General features: G+C 41.7%; 1 long non-coding RNA gene across 1 annotated transcript; it reads left to right on the forward strand.

The window, feature by feature from the left end:
• On the forward strand, positions 1–17,384 carry LOC144681090 (uncharacterized). The gene is made up of 5 exons (XR_013576688.1): positions 1–1,345; positions 2,513–2,679; positions 7,068–7,227; positions 16,359–16,508; positions 16,610–17,384. It is a non-coding gene; the product is annotated as an uncharacterized LOC144681090 (long non-coding RNA).
• The last annotated feature ends 739 nt before the right edge of the window (positions 17,385–18,123 follow it).

Genomic DNA, 18,123 nt, shown 5'->3' on the forward strand with positions numbered 1-18,123 from the left:
CTGAATAGTATTAAATTTGTGACAAGTACATCCCATTCAGACAGTGATTGATGAACTGAAAGATAGTTTTACTAGCGAATAACATCACCAGATGATTAACATAGGATGAAGAGGCAGTAATCTGCAAACAACATCCATCAGAGCCCCGTGAACCGTTTGGCTTTAAGGGAAGAATGCATAAAGTGCTTCTGGCCCAGCAGTTAATGGCAATGCTGTTAGCCAGCATTGCCATTAGCAATTAAATAAGCTATTAAGCTACTGATGAAATCATACTAATTTCTCAAAACTATAAGCAATTTTTTGCCCATCCCTAATTTCCCTTGTTTAGAGGACATTTAAGAGTCAGCCACATTGCTGTGGGTTTGGAGTCACATGTAGGCCAGACCAGATAAGGATTTTCTTCCATATAGGAATCGACATGGTTTCATGGTCGTCATTAGACTTTTAATTTCAGAATTTTTTAAATTGAATTTAAATTCCACCATCTGCCGTGGTTCGAACCCGGGTCCCCAGAGCATTACCCTGGATCTCTGGATTACTAGTCTAGTGACAATGCCAGAATGCCATCACCTCACCCATGTGATAGCAGAAAATGGTTCTGTTGGATTGACATCATTGGCTGTATCAAGTGCCAATCAATCATTACCCATAATGAAATTCTTTATCATAATTGAAAGGTGTTTGAATATTAATTGTCACTAGTCAGCATTTATTGCCCATCCTTTATTGTCCTGAGTAGGTGTGGCAACTAAGTCATTTCAGAAGGCATTTATCCACATTGATGTGGATTGAACTCTCATAAACCAGTTTAGGTAAAGACATTAGGATAGATTGGATAAAGGATGTTGATGAACCATTTGGGCTTTTACAACAATCTCTGACAGATTCATGCTCTTTCATTGATACCATTCTCTTTTTGTTAATTCCAGATTTTCTTTAAACTGAATTTAAATTCTCAAACCATGGTGAGATTTAAACTTTAATTTTCTGGGTTAATAGTCCAGGTCTCTGTGCTACTAGTCCAGTAACGTGATCACTATAATACCATATCCCTGGTGTAGTAGTTTAGCGGCTATGCACATACAGATGGCTTAAACGGTTTCATCATTTTGTTTGTAAACTGTGCAGACTCCCCTCAGTTCTCCATTTCCAGAGAGAGAAAGCAGAGAAAACAGTGCTGGAGACCTACCATTAAAAGCGGCAGCGGGGAGTTGGCAAGGGCCAAATTGAGTAAGCCTGAGAGGGGAAAGTGCCAGAGACCCATAGTTAAAAGTGGCAGTGGGAAGTCGACGCGAGCCAAAGAGCACATTTGGAAAAAAAAACTTGTGATGTCAAAGAAAATCAGGTAAATGATTTGTGAGTACTAAGAGCTGTAAAATAATAAATGTAAGACCATAAGACGTAGGAGCAGAAGTGGACCATTTGGTCCATCGAGTCTGCTCTGCCATTCAATGAGATTGTGGCTCATCTGATAACCCTCAACTCCACTTTCCTGCCCTTTCCCCATACGCTTGATTCCCTTACCGACTAAAAATCTGTCTACCTCAGCCTTGAATATACTTAATGACCCAGCCTTTACAGCCCTCTGTGGTAAAGAATTCCACAGATTTGCTACCCTCTGAGAGAAGAAATTCCTCCTCATCTCTGTTTTAAGTGCGTGTCCCCTCACTCTGAGGTTATGGTCCTAGACTCTCCCACATGAGGAAACAACCTCTCGCCATCTATCCTGTCAAGCCCCCTAAGATGTCAAAATAAGGTCATCTCTCATTCTTCTAAACTCCAATGAGTGCAGGCCCAACCAACTCAACCCCTCGTCATCATAAAAGCCCTCCATCCATGGGATCAACCTAGTGAACCTTCCCTGGACTGCCTCTAATGCCAGTATATTTTTCCTTAAATAAGGGGACCAAAACTGTTCACAGTATTCTAGGTGTGGTCTAACTGGTGCCTTGTATAGTTTTAGCAAGACTTCCCTATTCCCTTTGAAATAAAGGCCAACATTACATTTGCCTTAGCTATTACCTGCTGAACTTGTATGCTAGCTTTTTGGGATTCATGCACAAGGATCACCAAATCCCTTCGTGCTGCAGCTTTCTTTAGTCTTTCTCCATTTAAATAATATTCAGCTCCTCTATTCTTCCTGCCAAAGTGCAAAACCTCACATTTTCCCACATTATATTCCATCTGTCACGTTTTTTCCTACTCACTTAATCTGTCTATATCCCTCTGTAGACTTTGTGTCATCCTAACCTTCCCACCTATTTTTGTCATCCACAAACTTGGGCCCTTATGTGTGGTACCTTATCGAATGCCTTTTGGAAATCTAAATATATTACATCTACCGGTTCCCCTTTATCTATCTTGCTTGTTACCTCCTCATGATTTCCCATTCAGGAAGCCATGCTGACCCTGCTTGATTAGATTATGCATTTCTAAATGCTCTGCTATTACATCCTTTATAATAGACTTCAACATTTTCCCAATGACAGATGTTAAGCTAACTGGCCTATAGTTACCTGTTTTTTGTCTCCCTTTTGAACAAGGATGTTACGTTGGCAGTTTTCCAATCCTCTGGGACTGTTCCAGACTCTAAGGACTCTTGGAAGATTACTACCAGTGCATCCACCATCTCTGCAGCTATTTCCTTTAATATCCTAGGATGCAACCAATCAGGTCCAGGTGACTTATCGATCTTTAGCCCCTAGTACTTTCTCCCTAGTGATAGTTATTGTATTTATTTCCTCCCCCCTCCCTTTTGTCCCATGATTATTTAGCATTGTTGGTATGCTATTAGTGTCTTCCACCGTGAAATTTCCATTATGGTAAGTATAACAGTAAGTGAATTAATGAGTATTAGCATAGAGCAGGTCTAGAGGCATTAATTAAAATTAATATTATTGAAAAGAGAGACATTCTATCAAAGCTTTTCATCTTGCATTCATCAGGATCGTTTGCAAGAATTTTCCAGCAATAACAGGGGAACAATAATTTCTACTGTATGAGAAGAGTGTGCTGATTGGTTGGCCAATGGCTGGCGGAGACGTTGCCATGAAGAATGCTGGCTTCACCTGTTGCTCAAACTTTTAAGACACCTTATCCTTCCAGAGTCCTTTACAGGTGGAAGGATCATGTCCACATTGCATCTTTTTCAACTGAACAACTGAGGGAACAGTCATTCCCTGGGCAATGCCTTGACCAATCAGAGTCGACCTATCCACTTTGAATTTGAACAAAGCAAAGTTGGACAGTTAAAACTGTTCAATGCTGCATTCCCCATGACAAAAACTCCACCAATCAGAGTCCACACACACTTTTCATGTAGTATAAATTGTTTCCCAGTTACTGTTGGAAAATTCTTGTGAGCTATCCTGATGAGTGCAAGATGAAAAGCTTTGATAGCATCTCTCTTTTAAGCAATACTCAAGTTATGTAATGCTAAAATTATTAGTTTAAACAAGGCATTAACTAGATTTTAAAAGAGGGAAATTTTTTTCAGACTATGGGTTCCTTTAAGATCTGTTGCTGACAATTCCTATGCCACGTAGGAACTTGGAACCATGTGTTAGGGAGTATCTCCAACTGTTTGAACTCAAACTCTGGATTTCCGAGATTTTGGGGTACTTGGAGTCACTGCGGAGCATCAAGGAGAATGAGAATTTCCTGGGCCGTATGTTCCAGGAGGTGGTGACCCCACAGGCAGAGAGAGTTCTTGATAGTCCATAGTGGTTACCTGGAACAGCAAAAAAAGGCAGTAGATGTAGCCTACGAGTTGTGTGCTGCTCTCAAACCGGTTCTCAGCATTAGAGACTATTGGGAGTGGCAACACATTGAGGGACTGCAGTCTAGACCAAGGAACAAATGGGTGAGGAACTGCATAGGAGGGAACAGCAAAAAATAAAAATGCAGATGTTAAAGGAAATTCCATAGTTAGGAGGGCAGGCAGGCATTTCTGTAACCTTCATCTTGAATCCTGCATGGTCTGCTGCCTCCTGGGGTCAGGGTAAAGGAATTCATGGAGATGGTGCAGGAAGCCCTGCAGGGAGAAGGGAGCGAGCCGGAAGCTTCTTTTATTCATTCATGACTTGTGGGCTTCGCTGACTGGGCCAACATTTATTGCTTATCCCTAGCTGCCCTTGAGAAGGTGATGGTGAGCTGCCTTCTTGAACCGCTGCAGTCCGGTACACCCACAGTGCTGTTAGGAAGGGAGTTCCAGGATTTTGACCCAGTGACAGTGAAGAAATGACGATATATTTCCAATTCAGGATGGTGAGTGACTTGGAGAGGAGCTTCCAGATGGTGGCGTTCCCATCTATCTGCTGCCCTTGTCCTTCTAAATTGTGGTACAAGCGAATACCAACGCCATAGGGTAGGTTTCTGGAGCTAGTGAGGAATTTAAAAAGTAGGATCTTAAATGTAGTAATTTCTGGATGCCTCCCAGTGCCACATGCTAACGAGAGTAGAAATAGGAACATGAGGATAAATATATGGCTTGAGGCATGATGCCGGAGGGAGGGTTTCAGGTTTTTGGGGCATTGAGAGCAGTTCTGGGGAAGGAGGCTCCTATTCTAAAGGGATGGGTTGCACCTCAACAGGACTGGGACCAGTGTCTTCATTGAGAGGTTTGCTACTATGGTTGAGGAGGGTTTGAACTAAACTGGCAGGGGCATGGGTACCGGCATACAGAAGTAGAAAAGAGGAATAAGGCACATGAAGGAGTGAGAATGTTGCAAAGTACTAGGGAATGATGTATATAAGTAAACAGAGCATTGTAGTGTTGGAAAAAGAGGTTGCCCTGGAAGGGCAAAGATATCCATTTGGTTAGAATTGAGAAATAATAAGAGTATGAAAACACAACTTGGGGTGAAGGGTATGGATGTTATTCTCTAGGCCTCGAAGTAGTGGGAGAGAAATAGAGGAATAAATCTACAGGAAAATCAGAGATGTGCAAGAACTGTAGAGTGATGATATTGGGGAACTTTATTCAAATTGATATTTGGATAATTAATATTAGAGGAAAGGGAAAGGAGGGGGGGGAATTTCTGAAATGTGTTCATGAGAACTTTCTTGAGCGATGTGTTCTTGGTCCAACTAGAAAAGAGACTTTTCAAGTACAGGATGGTACATTGCAACAAGGGGGAAAGTTATAGGAACCAAAGCCAGTGCTCCTGGAATGACGAGAGACAGCGGATGTGATGAAACAAAGAAGGAGGGTGTTTGATGCATGGACGGTGAATTCATTTAGCAAGAACTAGGTGAAATACCGTAAGTTGAGAGAGGGAGTGAAGAGAAAAATAAGATTGGTAAAGAAAGAATATGAGAATAGCAGCTAACATAAAAGGGAACTGAAAAGTCTTCTACCAGCATGTAAATACTAAATGAGTAGTAAGAGGTGGACTGGGACCTATTAGGGACAAGAAGTGATATATGCTTATATGCAAGGCTACAGTGCTTAATATTTTGTACGGGTGTTTATTAAGAAAGAGGATGCTGATAAAGTATCAGTAGAGGTGAAAATGGTAGAGGTAATGGATGGGATGAAAATTGATAGGCAGGATGTACTGGAAAGGCTGGTTACGCTTAGAGTGGATAAGTCACTTGGCTTGGATGACTCCAGGTTGCTGAAGGAAGTGGGTGGTGATAATGGAAGGGCTTACCATAATCTTCCCTAGATACTGGGGGAAGTGCCAGAGGATTCGAGAGTGGTAAATATGACACCTTTATTCAAGAAAGTGTTTAAGGACAGTCCTAGTAAATATAAACTGGTCAGTTTAACATCAGTGGTAAGGGTTCTACAACCTATTAGAAAAAATCAACAGGAACTCAGAAGTTCAGATTTGTAAATTACTAATGTAATTGAATTTTTTGATGAAGTCATGCATAAATTTGAAGATATTATCGATATTGATTTTAAGTAAGTGTTTGTCAAAGTGAAAGGCTAGTTAATAAAATTGAGGCTCATTGGAATAGGAGGGAAAGTGTCAGCTTGGTACAAAATTTGGCTTAAGGACAGAAGACAGCAAATCATGTAAATCATTGCTTTTCAGACTGGGTGGTTGACAGTGGTGTTCCCAAGGTTAAGTGCTTGGACCATTGCTTTTTTTTTGATAAATTTATAAATGTCTTGGATACTGGAGTACAGAGCAAAATTTATCAATATCAAGCTTGGAAGAGTGGCAAACAGTGAGAATCATACAATTCGACTACGACAGAACACAGGCTAATAAGATAGGCAAACAGAATGGGCAGACAAATGACAGATGGAATTTAATACATAGAAGTGTGAGGTGATGCATTTTGATGGAAGGGGTAGGGATAGACAACATAGGCTTAATGGCACGGTTCTAAAGAGTGCAGGAACAGGGATCTGAGGGTGCATGTGCACAGATCTTTGAAGGAGGTAAGACATATTAAGAGAGCAGTTGACAAAGCATAAGGGATCTTGGGCTTTAAAAATAGAGGTATTGAATACAAAAGCAGGGAAGTTATGCTGAACTTTTATAAAGCTCTGATTAGGCCCCAACTGGAGTATTGCATCCACTTCCGGTCACCACCAGAGGATGTGAGGGCCTTTGAGGGCGCAGAGGAGATTTACCAGAATGGTTCCAGGAGTAAGGGATTTTAGCAACAAGGTTTGTATGTTGGAGAAGCTGGGTTTATTCTGCTTAAAACAAACGAGATTGAGGGGCGATTTGATAGCGGTGTACAATATTGTGACAGGTTTAGATAAGATAGATAAAGGAAAGCTATTCCATCAGCTTATTGTACAAGGACTTGGGGACACATTTAAGATTTGGGGCAAGAAATGCAGGGGAGATATGAGGAAGAACTTTTTTAAGCAGCAGGTGTTAATGACCTGGAACACGCCTACGAGAGTGGTGAAAACGGAGAAAATGAATGCTTTCAAGTGAAACTGGGTGAGTACTTGTAAGAAATAACCTACAGGGTAGAGCTGTTGGGTGGAGGGGGGGGAATGTAATTTATGATTGCTCTATGCAGAGATAGCACAGACCCAATGGGCTGAATGGGCTTTTTCTGTGCCATGATGACTTCTACTCTTGTCCTTTCAGACCATCAAGAGACGTCTGGATTGGCTATTTGGTGACAGTGATAATGCCAAGGGCCAACCCATTCACCTCAAAAGAAAAAAGTAATGATCCAGTTACTGAGGATGTGTGTTGATAGCACATATGCTGATCTTCCAGTGCATTACAATTCATCTCTATGAAGGTATGTTAAACCACTCTGACTTGTATGTTTTGCAACATGGTTATTCAACATAGGAGATATTCCCGAGAAGAGATTCCATGCTAAAGTCACTTAAGCATGTAATTCTGCTGATGTTTAAGACCCTGCTTGTGAGAGGGCTGTATAGCATGTAACTAAATACTATCTCTAATATACTTAAAGCTGTGCTTATGGCAAATGAAATAGTCTAATACTTGTGATGGGATTGGCTCCCAGTTAAGTGACACTGCGATATTAAAATTCTCATCTTTGTTTTCAAAGCACTTCATTGCCTCTTTTCTCCCTATCTCTGTAACTATCTTGAGCATAAAAGTCTAGGCTGACACCTCATACAAAATACAAGTTGTTCGTGGGTTTACATAACATAAACAGTAGCAGGAGTAGGCTGTTTGGCTGCTCAAGCCTGCCCCGCCATTCAATAAGGTTATAGCTGTTCTGATTGGGGCCTCAAGTCCACTTTCCTGCCTGCCCCTCCATTACCTTGATAATATAGTAAAGAGGGAGAAATTGGAGCATGAGAGAGAACTAGCAAGAAATATTAAAACACTGTAAAAAAAACTTCTACAAGTATATAAAAAGGAAAAAAGTAGCTAAAATGAGCGTTGGTCCCTTAAGAGGGTGAAACTGGGCAATTACTAATGGGAAACAAGAAGATAGCAGAGACATTGAACAAGTATTTTGTATCTGTCTTCACAGTAGAAAACTCAAAAAGCATCCCAAGAATAGTAGAAAATAAAGAGGCAAAAGGGAGGGAGAATCTTAAAACTATCACTAGAGAATAAGTAGTGGGAAAGTAATGAAACTTAAGGCTGACAAGTCCCCTCTGCCTGATGAATGCATCCTAGGATCTTAAAAGGAGTGGCTGCAGAGATAGTGGATGCATTGGTTGTAATCTTCCAAAATTCTCTGGATTCTGGAAAGGCCTTAACACAAATGTAACACCTCTTTCAAGAAAGGAGGGAGACAGAAAGCAGGAAACTGTAGGCCAGTTAGCCTTATGCCTGTCATTGGGAAGTGCTGGAACCTGTTATTAGAGGTAGTAGCAGGACATTTGGAAAATCATCATAGAATCAGTCAGAGTCAACATAGTTTTGTGAAAGGGAAATAATGTTTGACAAATTTATTAGCATTCTTTGAGGACGTAACAAGCAGTGGATAAAGCGGATCCAGTAGATGTAATGTGTTTGGATTTCCAAAAGGCATTTGGTAAGGCAGCACATAAAAAGTAAGATACAAGATAAAGCACCAGAGCTTATGGTGTTGAAATGATACATTAGCATGGATAGAGGATTGGCTAGCTAACAGGAAACAGTCGGGATAAATTTTCAGGATGGCAGACTGTAACTGCCACAGGGATCAGTGCTGCGGCCTCAACTATTTACGATCTATATTAGACTGTATTGTAGCCAAATTTACTGACTACAAAGATAGGTAGGAAGGCTAGTTGTAAGGACGATACAAAGAGTCTGAAAAGGGATATAAATAAGTTAAATGAGTGGGCAAACATTTGGCAGATGGAATATAATGTGGGAAAATGTGAGGTTGTATACTTTGACAGGGAGAATAGAAAAGCAAAATATTATTTAAATGGAGTGAGTCTACAGAATGCTGCAGTACAGAGGGATCTGGTATCTTTACACATGAATCACAAAAAGTCAGCATGCAGGTCCAGCAAGTATACAGAAAAGAAAACTGAATGTTGGCCTTTATTGCAAGGGGAATAGAGTATACAAGTAGAGAAATCTTGCTACAACAGTACAGGGCATTGGTGAGACCCTCACCAAGTGTACTGGGTACAATTTTGCCTTTTATTCAAGGAGGGATATGCTTGCATTGGAAACAGTTCAGAGAAGGCTCACTAGGCTGATGCCTTGGATGAGGGGTTTGTATTATGAGGAAAGGTTGAGCAGGTTGGGCCTGTATTCCTTGGCATTTAGAAGAATGCAATGTGATCTTATTGAAACATTAAATTCTGCAGGGACTTGATAGGGGAGATACTGAGAGGATGTTTCTGCTCGTGGGGGAAATCTAGAACTAGGATGCACAGTTCAAAAATAATAGGTCTCCCATTTAAGACGGAGATGAGGAGAAATTTCTTCTCAGGGTCGCTAGCCTTTGGGATTCTCTTCCACAGAGAGCAGTGGAGGTGGGTCATTGAATATATTCAACGTTGAGTTGGATAGATTTTTGACAAGGAAGTCGAGTTATGCGGGCAGCCAGGAAAGTGAGGTTGAGGCGATAATCAGATCATCCATGTTGTTGAATTGCAGAGCAGGCTTGATTGATCAAATGGCCTTCTGCTCCTAATTCTTTTGTTCTTGTGCTGTTATGACTTCCTTGTCAACCAAAAATCTAACTCAGCCTTGAATATATTCAATGACCCACCCTCCACTGCTTCACAGAATCACAGAATTTTAACGGCACAGAAAGAGGCTATTCGGCCCATCATGTCTGCACCAGTTCTCCAAATGAGTATTATGACATAGTGCCATTGCCCTGCCTTTTCCCCGTACCCCTGCACATTGTTTCTATTCAAATAATCATCTAATGCCCTCTTGAAGGCCTCGATTGAACCTGCCTCCACCACACTTCCAGGCACTTCACTCGTTGTGTGAAAAAGTTTTTTCTCTCATCACATTTGGTTCTTTTGTAAATCACATTAAACCTGTGCCCCCTCATGCTTGATCCTTTTACGAGTGGGAACAGCTTCTCCCTATCTACTCTGTCCAGCCCCCTCATGATTTTGAACATCTCTATCAAGTCTCCTCTTGGCCCCCTTCTCTCCAAGGAGAACAGCCCCAACCTCTCCGATCTATCTTTGTAGCTGAAGTTTCTCATCCTTCGAACCATTCTTGTAAAACTCCTCTGCACCCTCACCAATGTGTTCACATCCTTCCTATAGTGTTGTGCCCAGAACTGTACACAATACTCCAACTGAGGCCTAACGAGTCTTATATAAATTCAGCATAACCTCCTTGCTCATGTACTCTACGTCCCTATTAATAAAGCCCAGGATACTATATGATTTATTAACTGCTCTCTCCACCTCTCCTGCCACCTCCAATGATCTATGCACATAAACACCCAGGTCTTTCAGCTCCAGCACCCCCTTCAAAATTTCACACCTTATTTTATATTGTTTGTCCATGTTCTTCCTACCAAAATGCATCACCTCACACTTCTCCACATTGAACTTCATCTGCCACCTATCTGACCACTCCACCAACTTGCCTATGTCCTTATGAAGTTCTACACTGTATTCCTTGCAACTTATAATACTCCTAAGCTTCGGATCATCTGCAAACTTTGAAATTGTCCCCTGCACACCAAGATCTAGATTATTAATGTATATCAGGAGAAGCAAGCGCCCCAATACCGACCACTGGGGAACTCCACTACAAACCTTCCTCCAGCCCGAAAAATATCCATTGATCATAGCTCCCTGCTTCCTATTTTTCAGCCAGTTTTGTATCTAATTTGCCACTGTCCCTTTTATTCCACGAGCAATAACTTTTCTCAAAGTCTGTTGTGTGGCACTGTATCAAATGCCTCTTGAAAGTCCATGTACACCACATCAACAGCTTTACCCTCATCAACCTTGCTGGGGAAGAGAATTCCAAAGATTAACTACTGCCTGAGAGATGTTATGATCGATGCAGTTGATAAAGCGGAGTTATTTAAAAATCCCAGAGGAAACTTTAAACAACTGTCATAATCAATAATTTTAAATGTTATGTTTGAGATGTGACTCTAAACCCAGGAATCAGACCACTAGTTTGAGGTTTTACATTAAACTAAATGAAACGTTTTAGTAATTTACACTGGTTAAAATATATGTACACATGGCTACAAATTACTACGATCATAACTTTTAACAAATTTCCAAACTAATCTCCGTTAAGGTAGCAGCAACCCCGAGACTTAACCAAAACACCAGGCAAAGCATTTTCATCTTACGAATTCAAAATGAGGTTCTTTTCACTGGAACCAGTTGGAGGCTTACAGCTGCCTTTTGATCTCTCATTGCCTCTACCTGAAAACTACTGAAGTTATACCGACCACCACTGATTGAATTCAAATTCTCATTGTACACCAGTCTCTTTGGGCTTTACCTTTTAACAATGAAGCCCCATTCATAGTAATATAAACATATAGCTTGGTAGCTACTAGAAAGGCGTCAAGTTTTCACCCCACTTCTTGAATGCTCTATTCAAAAAATGCAAATGTACGCTATCTCTCTGTTTATATCTCAAACTAATACATCAAAGCACCCAGACTAGCTGGCTTTAATCAAATTAAGACACACCTGCAGACCAAACCTCTGTTTTAAAGGAAAAATATTTTCCAAAATATTATATACATTAATTTTCATGACAGAAAGTGCTATCTTACCAGTCATAGTCAGATATGAGTAAGTACAGCTCTCACCTACATCAGGCTAGCATATTGTTTACTGTGGCCAGTACCTCACAGTTTATCCTCACTGACATATTCAAAGGATGAAATAATTACCCCAGATCTAATATATTGAGGTGAAGCGAAATAGGACAGTTTTGTAACTATTTAAACTAGCTTGGAAATGCTGGCATATATACATTACTCTTCAGTCACTCCATGAAGTGTCTTTGTCGTGAGCCTGACAGTGAGTCTCAAGATTTCGAGATAAGTGACCAATAGCTTGACCAAAGATGTAGGTGGTGAGCTGGGTCTTGAAGGAGGGAAGAGAGACAGGAGAGGTTAAGGGAGGGAATTCCAGAACTCGGAGCTGAAGTCGGGGGTGCCATTGGTGGGGAGATTAACATAAAAGGAAAATATTGCAGATGCTGGAAATGTGAAATAAAAACAAAGTGCTGGAAATACTCAACAAGTCTGGCAGCATTTGTGGAGAGAAAAACGGATTTAATATTTTATATTGAATATGTCTCTTTAATACAAGGGATTAAAATTGGGCGATACTTGAGGTCAGGAATTGGAAAATTTCCAAAATCTCGGGAAGTTTTGAACGTGGATGAGAATTTCAAAACCAAAGTATTGCTGGACTGGGAAGCAGCATAGGATTGATGTGGGTTAGTTTGAAGGCAACAGACTTGTAGATTAGTTTAACAAAGACATGGATGAACGGTTCAGTAGCAAGTGATCTCTGGGAGGGGTAGAGACAGTTGATTCCACAGAGGTGCAAGTGTGTGGTCTTGATGGAGCAGATATTTGATGGGAAGTTTATCACAAGGTCAAATATGCCACTAAGATTGCATACAATTTGGTTTAGCCTCAGATTCCAGGGAGACGGATGGAGTCAATGGTGAAGGAGCTCTTCTCATTGCTTAATTCGAGGAAATTTCTGCTCACCCAGTATTCGGTGACAAGCATTCAGTGTGACAAATGAGAAAGTGGCGTGGTTGAGAGATGGTGGGTAGATGGTATTAGGATGCAGACCAGCCATGACCTGATTGAATGGTGGAACAGGTTCAAGTAGCCTACTTCTTTTCGTATGTTACTTTTAACTATTTTGTAAAAACTCATTGTATACCAATGATGGCATTAATGAGACAATAAACAGTTCTAGATTTAGGGAACAGAATTCCACTTCCCTCAAAGTAACTTAAGTTGCTCAGAGACTTTAAACTTACTGAACCATGCATACAGAGGCATGAGGGAGGAGCTGGCCAGAATTGACTGGGAGATGAGCCTAGCAGGAAAGACAGTGGAACAGCAATGGCAGGAGTTTCTGGGAGTAATTTGGGAGACCCAGCAAAAATTCATCCCGAGGAAGAAGAAGCATACTAAAGGGAGGACGAGGCAACCATGGCTGACAAGGGAAGTCAGGGACAGCATAAAAGGTAAAGAGAAAGCATACAATGCGGCGAAGAGCAGTGGGAAACCAGGGGATTGGGAAGCCTACAAAGACCAACAGAGGACAACTAAAAAAGAAATAAGGAGGGAGAAGATGAAATATGAGGGTAAACTAGCCAGTAATATAAAAGAAGATTGCAAGAGTTTTTTAGATATATAAAGGGTAAGAGGGAGGCAAAAGTGGAAATTGGACCACTGGAAAATGACGCTGGATAAGTAGTAGTGGGGAACAAAGAAATGGCGGAGGAACTGAATAGGTACTTTGCTTCAGTCTTCACGGTGGAAGACACAAGTAACATCCCCAAAGTTCAAGAGAGTCGGGGGGGCAGAGGCGAGTATGGTGGCCATTACCAAGGAGAAGGTGCTAGGAAAACTGAAAGGTCTGAAGGTGGATAAATCACCTGGACCAGATGGATTACACCCCAGAGTTCTGAAGGAGATAGCTGAAGAGATAGTGGAGGCGGAGGTGGTGATCTTTCAGGAATCACGAGTCAGGGAGGGTCTCAGAGGACTGGAAAATTGCTAATGTAACCCCCCTGTATAAGAAGGGAGTGAGGCAAAAGACGGGAAATTACAGGCCGATTAGCCTGACCTCGGTCGTTGGTAAGATTTTAGAGTCCATTATTAAGGATGAGATTTCAGAATACCTGGAAGTGCATGGTAAAATTGGGCAAAGTCAGCATGGTTTCATCAAGGGGAGGTCATGCCTGACAAATCTGTTAGAATTCTTTGAGGTTAGGTTAGACAAAGGAGAGCCAATGGATGTTATCTACTTGGACTTCCAGAAGGCCTTTGACAAGGTGCCGCACAGGAGACTGCTCAGAAAGATAAGAGCCCATGGTGTTAGAGGCAAGGTACTAGCATGGATAGAAGTTTGGCTGTCTGGCAGGAGGCAGAGAGTGGTGATAAGGGGGTCCTTCTCAGGATGGCGGCCGGTGACTAGTGGAGTTCCGCAGGGGTCAGTGTTGGGACCACAACTTTTCACTTTATACATTGATGATCTAGATGAAGGAACTGAGGGCATCCTGGCTAAGTTTGCAGATGATACAAAGATAGGTGGAGGTACAGGTAGTATTGAGGAGGCGGGGAGGCTGCAGAAGGTTTAGGACAGGTTAGGAGAATGGGCAAAGAAATGGCAGATGGAATACAACGTGGGGAAGTGTGAGGTCATGCACTTTGGTAGGAAGAATAGAGGCATAGACTATTTTCTAAATGGGGAGAGAATTCAGAAATCTGGAGTGCAAATGGACTTGGGAGTCCTAGTCCAGGATTCTTTTAAGGTTAACTTGCAGGTTGAGTTGGTAGTTAAGAAGGCAAATGCAATGTTGGCATTGATTTCGAGAGAACTAGAATATAAACGCAGGGATGTGCTGCTGAGGCTTTATAAGGCTCTGGTCAGACCACATTTAGAATATTGTAAGCAATTTTGGGCCCCGTATCTCAGGAAGGATGTTCTAGCCCTGGAGAGGGTCCAGAGGAGGTTCACGAGAACGATCCCAGGAATGAAAGGCTTAACATATGAGGAACGTTTGAGGACTCTGGGTCTATACTCGATGGAGTTTAGAAGGATGAGGGGGGATCTGATTGAAACTTACAGAATACTGAAAGGCCTGGATAGAGTGGATGTGGGGAAGATGTTTCCATTAGTAGCAGAGACTAGAACCCAAGGGCACAGCCTCAGAGTAAAGGGAAGACCTTTTAGAACAGAGATGAGGAGAAACTTCTTTAGCCAGAGAGTGGTGAATCTATGGAATTCATTGCCACAGAAGGCTGTGGAGGCCAGGGCATTGAGTGTATTTAAGACGGAGATAGATAGGTTCTTGATTGGTAAGGGGATCAAAGGTTACGGGGAGAAGGCGGGAGAATGGGGTTGAGAAAGTTAATAGCCATGATTGAATGGCGGAGCAGACTCAATGGGCCGAATGGCCTAATTTCTGCTCCTTTGTCTTATGGTCTTATAACCAGGTTTCTCAGCTTGGATTGCCAGATGAGGAAAGAGGTCATCTGTCAGCAGTTTCTGTTAGTTAAGGCATATTTGCAATTGAGCATAGTCGTCTAAATGCAGTTTTAAAGCAAGTTAAATGAAAGTATATATAAACCTCAGAATCCTGTTTTTGATTGTAGTATATATGATGTCAATGGTGCTGACAAACAGAGGTATCCACTTGAATGGGTTGACTATAATGTCTGTGTCTTACAGGGTTCAACTTAAATGAGTAGTGTTGGAATCATTCATGCCATATAAGTGCCAGGCAGTGACCATCTCCAACAAGAGAGGATCCAACCATCTCCCCTTGACATTCAATGGCAATGCCATCGCTGCATCCTCCACTGTCAACATCCTGGGTGTTACCATTGACCAGAAACTGAACTGCATTAGCCATATAAATACTGTGGCTAGGAATCCTGTGGCAAGTACTTCATCACCTGACTCCCCAAAGCATGTTCACCATCTGCAAGGCACAAATCAGGAGTGTGATGGAATGTGCCTGGATGAGTGCAGCTTCAACAACACTCAAGAAGCTTGACACCATCCAGGACAAAGTAGCCCACTTGATTAGCACCCCATCCACCACAACAAACATTCATTCACTCCCTCCACCACTGTCGCTCAGTGGTAGTAGTGTGTACCATCTGCAAGATGCACTGCAGCAACTCACCAAGCCTCCTTTGATAGCACCTTCCAAACCTGCGATCTCTGCCACCTAAAATGGCAAGGGCAGTAGCCACACCACCACCTGGAAGTTCCCTTCCAAATCACTCACCAACCCGGCTTGGAAATATACCGCCGTTCCCTCACTGTTGCTGGGTCAAAATCCTGTAACTCCCTTCCTAACAGCACTGTGGGTGTACCTACACCACATGGGCTGCAGCGGTTCAAGAAGGCAGCTCCCCAGCACCACCAGCTCCCCAACACCACCTCAAGAGCATCTAGGGATGGGCAATAAATGCTAGCCTAGCCAGCATCGCCCATATCCTGTGGAAGAATTTTTAAAAATCTTGTTTTGCCAACTGCCTCAAACTCTGATCTTAAGGTTACAATTCTGTCTATGTCTTATGTTGACTACTGTAGTGGCAATCTCTCCAACGACAGGTACTCTGCTCGTTTCTCCATGCCTCAGTCCTACACCCTTCTTGAGTTGCTCATAAGAGCTTCCTATTTTCAGCTTCAATGAGATATGAGCATATAGTTACTAAGAATTGCAATATAACCAATGGTAAGGGCAACTTTTAACTTTCTTGCTTTTCTTAAATTATACAAGAACCTGCATGATTCTAGTTGGAGATTTTTAAGCACATTATGGAGCTCACCTTGGCTAAACTTCTGACTGCATTACTATTGAGAAGAAGAAAGTTTCTCAATGAGATTGGGCTAACTTTAGAAACGAAAGATTCGCAATCTGGAATTTCAAGTGTGTTTCCCTGTTCATAGATGCTGCCAGACCTGCTGAGCATTTTCTGTTATTTCAGATTGATGGCATCTGCAGTGTTTTATTTTTGTATTTTGTATTAGGCTAACTGGAGTCAACGTTCCTTCCTCAGCTGAGACCACCAGAAAATATTAACCAGTCCTTACAACTCATTGGCAGCTTACAGAAAATATTGACTGTTGTTTATCTCCATAATAGCAATCACTGCACTTCAAAAGTAATTAATTCTGTGAAGTTCAAATATTTGGGCAAGGTAAGGCACTAATAAAATTAAATTATTTTCACCCAATCACAGGGTGTGGTTATGCGATTTGGGTTGATGTGCGCTCAATGCATTGACTCAGCAAGGACAAGCATTTCTTCTACACACATCCTAGTTATTTCTGTTCCTCATGTTTTGGTTCTTCAGCAATTCCATTGTACAGGATGGAGAGATTTCTCTCCTGTATCCGACAAGCAATGGAGCAGTTTGTGAATGACAACTTTTAACCAATGTGAAAGATGCCCAGCTTGTAAAATCTAATACAAATTGAGCTCATAGTCACTTATTGACAGAATGCAGGGAAATCATTTCTGAAAGAGACCAATATCACTATCACTGAAGTATTGCGAATGGGTATCTGACCAGACCCCGTTCCTGTGTTAAGCCCTCCTCTATGATTATCCAATCTACATGAACCAATTTGATGAGGCTGACATTATTCTCAACTTAGGAATGCACCTCAGTCCAACGATTTGAGACAAATCCTCCCTATCGGGTGAGAGCTTTGAATGGAGTTTTTGCAGTACCCGCTGCCTGATTTTGAACTCTGTCTGGGTTCTCGTTGTTTTTGTATAAATACTGGTTGACCTGATGGGATTGCTTTTATATCAGCTTAAATGAGCTTTTATATTTTTATTTTCTACTTTTCTTTCCTTTTTGCAACGCTTGACTACGATTATTATTTAATATTAAATAATTATCAACTTGCATTCGTATCGTTTTTCCTGAGATGTTTACATGCTACTGTATCAGTGACCTTGCATGGCCTTTTATGTAATGGATTGTGCCACACATTCAATTAACTGTTTCATCATCGTTTATGGCGCAGAAGGTGGTCATTCGGCCCATCGAGACCATGTCCGCTCTCCACAGAGCAGTCCAGTCAGTCTCACTTCCCTGCTCAACCCCCATAGCCCTACAGGTTTATTTCCTTCAAGTGCCCATCAGTATGATATTGAAGTTATTGACTGTTTAAGCTTCCATCACCCTTGTGGACAGCGAATTCCAGGTCATTACCACTTGGTCCGCAAAAGAAGTCCTTCCTTGCCTCCACCTGCATCTCTTGCCCAAAACCTAAAATCTGTGTCCCCGAATCTTTGTACCATCAGCAAATGGGAAGAATTTTTCCTTGTCTGTCTTTTTCAAACCTGTCATCTTGTACGCATGGATCAAATCTCTCCTCAAGCTCCTTTACTCCAAGGAGAATAACGCCAGCTTTTTCAACCTAGCCTTGTAACTAAAATCACCCATCCTTGGAACCATTCTAGTAAACCTCCTCTGCGCCCTCTCAAGGACCCTTACATTCTCCCTAAAATGTGGTGACTAGAACTGGAC

Source organism: Cetorhinus maximus, chromosome 5 (assembly GCF_964194155.1).
Source record: "Cetorhinus maximus chromosome 5, sCetMax3.hap1.1, whole genome shotgun sequence".
NCBI lineage: Eukaryota > Metazoa > Chordata > Chondrichthyes > Lamniformes > Cetorhinidae > Cetorhinus > Cetorhinus maximus.